The sequence below is a fragment of the Nycticebus coucang genome, chromosome 7 (genome assembly GCF_027406575.1).
Source record: "Nycticebus coucang isolate mNycCou1 chromosome 7, mNycCou1.pri, whole genome shotgun sequence".
NCBI lineage: Eukaryota > Metazoa > Chordata > Mammalia > Primates > Lorisidae > Nycticebus > Nycticebus coucang.
In genome coordinates this window covers 77,661,140-77,666,448 of record NC_069786.1, presented here as the reverse complement: position 1 = coordinate 77,666,448, position 5,309 = coordinate 77,661,140, and the positions used below count along the sequence as shown (strand labels likewise).

The 5,309-nt window shown below is 35.1% G+C and overlaps 1 non-coding gene across 1 annotated transcript; it reads right to left on the bottom strand.

The window, feature by feature from the left end:
* Nucleotides 1-678: 678 nt before the first annotated feature.
* LOC128590988 (U6 spliceosomal RNA) lies at nucleotides 679-785 on the bottom strand. Its single transcript, XR_008381444.1, has one exon. It is a non-coding gene; the product is annotated as a U6 spliceosomal RNA (small nuclear RNA).
* Nucleotides 786-5,309: the final 4,524 nt, after the last annotated feature.

Genomic DNA, 5,309 nt, shown 5'->3' with positions numbered 1-5,309 from the left:
ATGGCAGATTATAGAATGGATTGTATTAAAAAATAAAGTCATCATAAATTAGCAAAATTATGTTATAGGTAAAATGTGTAAGCTGAGATACTCTGCAAATTAAGGATGAAAAAAGTGAATTATATGCAACTACTTCCCCTTCCTATGCTTATGGTAAACATTAATAATTAATTATGGCACTTTTCCCCACTGATCTCAATCAAATCCTCAGAATTCTTCGCAACACAATGTTATAGGCAGTCACTATTAATTGATCTTGATTCTTTTCAATTCTTATTTCTCCTAGAAATGCTGTAATTGTGAAGGTAGAAAAGGCAATACTTCCCATATAGTTTGCACTGATCAGATTCTATTTTCCTATAGCTAGATTTAAGAGGTCAAAAGGATTCTAGTTGTGTACTTGGGCACAAAGAACTTAAATTCTCTGAGTCCTAACTGATTTGTAAAATATGCATAATAATGTCTATTAACCATGTTTATTTTTTATTGTTTGTGATTCATTGAGGGTACAAAGAATTAGGTCACACTGATTGCATTTGCTAGGTAATGTCCCTCTTATAATTGTGTCCTGCCCCCAAGAGGTGTGCCACACACTGTGATCCCTCATCTCCCCATTCCCCTTCCACCTCCCCTCTTACCTGTTTCCTCCTTCCCCTGCCCCCTACCTGTATTAGATCAAAAAATATGGCACGCTTCACCAATTTGTGTGTCATCCTTGCACAGGGGCCATGCTAGTCTTCTCTGCATCGTTCCAATTGTCGTATACGTGCTGCCCAAGCTGGTACTATCAACCATGTTTCTGAAAGGAAAGTGCTTAGGACATTTCAAGGCCCATGCTCTTTGTGGGGCTAAGTGGTGCAGGAAAGCAGGCTTGCTTGCCAGGCCAAATCCATACCTGCGATTAATGGGGTCTGCACTGTTGTAGCCAGGTCGTCTTCGTATTCAAATGTTCTTGTAGTTTATATAGTACAATCAGAAGGACTTAAGTTTAGCTCATAACCAAGTTTCAGTTATTATAATTTGTTTCATTTGCTTAGTTAGAGTGAAATTTCCCTGCGAGCAGAGATAACATTTAGTCTGACTTCACATCTGGAAAATAGCCTTGTGTTTATAAGACTTGAGAAATTTTTGTTATGATCTGTTAAAAAGTTAGTGGTAAGACATATGATGGATCATTTTAACCCAATAAAGTCTATAGGTACAAATAGAGACTATTTCTATCAGTTGGAAAATGTCATGACTTAAACCATAGCATGATCAAGGCACAAAATTAGGCACAAAATAATAAAACACCACTATAGAACTATAAGACATGGAGGGAAGAGCAGTTAAAATCCAGTTCCACAGGTTAATAAACTAGAGCTATTTCCAGTACATTACCCTAAATTTTCCAAAGTTATTAGATAGCATTTTAGGCTGCCTATGGAAATAGGCATACTCTAGATCAGAGCTTCTCAACCTTACTAATACCACAATGTATTTTCATTGTTAAAAAGGGGTCACGACCCACAGGTTGAGAACTGCTGCCCTAGATTATAAAAACATTTTTCCTGTTGTAATTATCTAGGTCATCCTTAATATCACATGTATTAATACATAACCTTTTGGTTATAACTACTATGTTGTATATAAATATGTCTGCTATTACATATCAATTAGTATTAGATTACTAAGAGTCATAGCAATAACGTAAGACTAATAATGAAAACTTTTAGGAAGCTATAAATTATCAGATTGGGAAAAGTAACTGTAATAACAATAATAGCAATAATCTCTAAAATGCTAATCAGGTGAAAGTTGTGTGGAATATAGGCCTATGATGGATAATTTAAAAGTGTTAATACTTACGAAAAGAAAATTTATCAGAAAAGAGAAAAACAAAAATGTGAAGACAAAGGGAACAGTACTTGGCTGAAAGCCTAACCATGGCAATGTTAGAAGAAATTTCCAATTTATCTAAAATAGGTCCTTGGATAAGGAGAGCTCTAAGGCAACAGAAGTGCATCATATAAGACTAAACAGGGGCTGATTAACAATAATAAGAACAACATTGACCAAGAAGAGGGCAATACTGTGGGGCTTTCAGAAAGGATTTTAATAGTCTGATGGGCCTCATCAGAGAGGTTAAGCTAGTTCAGGATCAAATCTACCATGATGGGGAGTTAGTACTGTAGAGTTTTTTTGTAGGGGATGGGGCTACTGAGATTTGTGCAAAGATTTTACTTTTAAAATAAAGTAAAAATAAAATTTGGTGTTTCACAACCACAACCTAAAAGGGTCTTTTATGTTTCTAGATGGGCGTCTGAACTGTAAGTGACCTGAAGTTCCTACATCGTGTTCTCTGGTCATCCGGACACAAGAGTGTAGCATAATGATAAAACAGCAATAACTGTTTTATAAAGCCAACTACTTGTGAGGATAGATTTGAACATTGGTCTTGGTTTTGTTAAAAAATTCTGGAGTCATTCAAATTTCCTCTCCCTCTGTGCATGACTATGTGATTCTTAAAAAAGGCTGAATTTTTAAAAATAGTAACTTTCTTCTGTTTTGAAAGTGTTACATATAGCAACTCCAGAAAATGATATTAGAGAAAGAAGGGGGAAAATCACTCTGAAATTTTGCCTCCCGGAGATATAAGTCCTGGTCTATAAGCTCCATGAGGCCAAGATCAGGGCCTTCTTGTGGTGACGAGCATGGTACCTGGCACTGGGCAGCAACCATATATGTGAGTTAAATAAAATGAGTGTGACATTTTGGTGCATGCACTTCTAGAATTTTTTGCATATGTAGATACTCTTTAAAAAACGAGAGTATAACGTGTAAATGTTTTTTTAATGTGCAAATTTTGAATCCTGGCAAGTAGTTGAATTTTAAACACTAAACTTGGATGGAAAATACATTCCCTTGATATTATGTGATTTTTTTAGATTTGTAAAGTATGAATATTAGAACTTGTGATTTGGTCTGAAGCTCTCAATTTATACGTAAGTGACACAGCTGTAGAGTGGTAAAGAGATTCGCTCAGTCATTTCAAAATCCAGGCTCTGACTATCAGGTCGAATTCTTAACCTACACTGTCTCTTCTTTTAAATGTTTTGAAGTTGAGATTGAAAATTTATGTTCAAGAATTATGGTTGCTTATTTTTGTGTATTCTTTTGAATACCTCTCATTGTCTCAGATATAAACTGGCTAAATTCTCCGTGAAGATTATTTGGTGCTGATTATCATGTCTAGGTAATCTTTAAGAAGGTAATTTCTTCCTCTATTAAATGAACTACTCATTTTAAATAATATTTAAAATTCAACTTCAGAATACATACATATTTACTTTTTCCATTTCAGGATATATTTATTATGACTTGATCGATACATGTTTTGAAACCCAGTTGTTCTTCCATTGCCAAAAAAGCAAGCGATATCTATAATTAAAGTAAATTTCTGTCTTTAACAACATACATCTTCTTTCCTCTAAACACTAGTCAGTAATTAGAAAAGTTTGTTTTCCTCTCAAATATTTTCATTCTTCATGTGTATTTTTTCTTATGTTATTCATTTTATTTGACACAACATGATTTCAGTTGGATTTTTAATAGTCAAGATACATATTTGAAGATTTTGAAGGTGTGTAGTTACAAGTATGCCCAATATTTCCTGTGAAAATACTAATGCTTCAAACTATTTAAATGGTAGCCTAAGAGAGGAAACATTCAATTAAAATTATAAACATTGCATATTTTAAATATTACTGTGCAGTATGATTAAATATAAGTCAGATAATATTAATATTGGAACAGCTTGCATCTTTTCCAACCTGTCCCCCTTATACTAGTTAAAAGTGATCTTGCAAGATGTGGATTCCTAACCAGTTTTTGAAAGTGTTACTTGGTAAATCTACAAGCCACATTAAGTTCTATGCTCTCCTGTTTCATTCAGCTTTTCTGGATTTCCTGAACAGAAAAAAGTTAAATTTTGGTAAACTGCTCCCCTTCGTCCCCATCCTTTTAACCATCTGTCCTTTTTCTCCCCCTTTACCCTTTTAAACCAAGATTGCAGTTGTGAAAAGTTTGTGGCCCTTTCTGAGAAAATGAAGAAAATGGCAAAGCTATAAAGCAAATCCTGACTTTTGGTGAAAATAGACTGAGGAAAAGTAGGAGAGGGAGGGAGGTGGGAAGCAGTGGTAAAGAATAAATTATCCAGTTAATGGGTATCACAGAAGACCTTCATCTGATTGCATTTCCTATGTTGTTACCTTCCCACCTTAAAATTCTTTAAATTTGGGGTGGTGCCTGTAGCTCAAAGGAGTAGGGTGCCGGCCCCATATGCCAGAGGTGGCAGGTGCAAACCCAACCCTGGCTAAAAACTGCAAAAAAAAAAAATTTTATTTATTTATTTATTTTTACTTAGCAGTAAAGGTAGAATAAGAGCTGGAGGAAGTGATTTCTTGTTGTTTTCTCCTCTGTCCTCCCTTTGCCAGGCTCAGCTCATCGGCTTTTCTCCAGCCGGGAACTATTTGCTTCGGTGCTTCATGCTCAGCGTTCCCACTAATTGCTATCCATCTGTTTCCATTAGCCTCTAAGCCATTTGTCTCATTTAAATATCTTGTTCTTTTTTCCTAAACACTTCGAACCAAATTATGACCTCAAATATTTACATAGCATTTCCAAAGACTGCGGCATCTGTATCGGTGTCATCTGCTGTTTCTTAAAGAATGTTATTCAGCCCCTTTCACACTGTGAATGTTAAATACACAATTATTATTATTTTGGTAATGTGGTAGGAAGAAAAAGTTGAATGAGGCATTAAGTTCATCTGTTTATAATACATTCTGTAATTTAACTTAAGGAGAGTAGTATCTTCCTCTTTTGAGGTTTTAGATTTTAGAAACCTGACTCAACAGAATCAGTTAGTAGTTGAAGGATCACAGTAACCCTAGGATGTTCCTTCAATGATATGAAACAATATGTTACCAACATCCCTAGTCTCCAAATTGTTTTGTTGCATATGAAACAAGGGTCTAAATAAAAAGTTGTGAGTAAACAGATTCCATTTGACATTTACTATGCTGGAAGTGCTAACTTGTTCTTTTTCCAGAGGTAACTTATTGACACTGTACACACCCTTATTTCAAAAAACCTGCATGACATCGGCTGCCCTTTCTTCAGTGTGAAACCAACAGCAGAGAAGCCTCAGAGCATCTCCTGAATGTTGTTCCTCCACTTTTTAGTAGGTGTCTGTTCCTGGAAATTCTGGGTGTCTGTTTAACCTGCAAAAAGTCACAGGAAAAAAAGTGAAAAACTGTTTTTTTTTT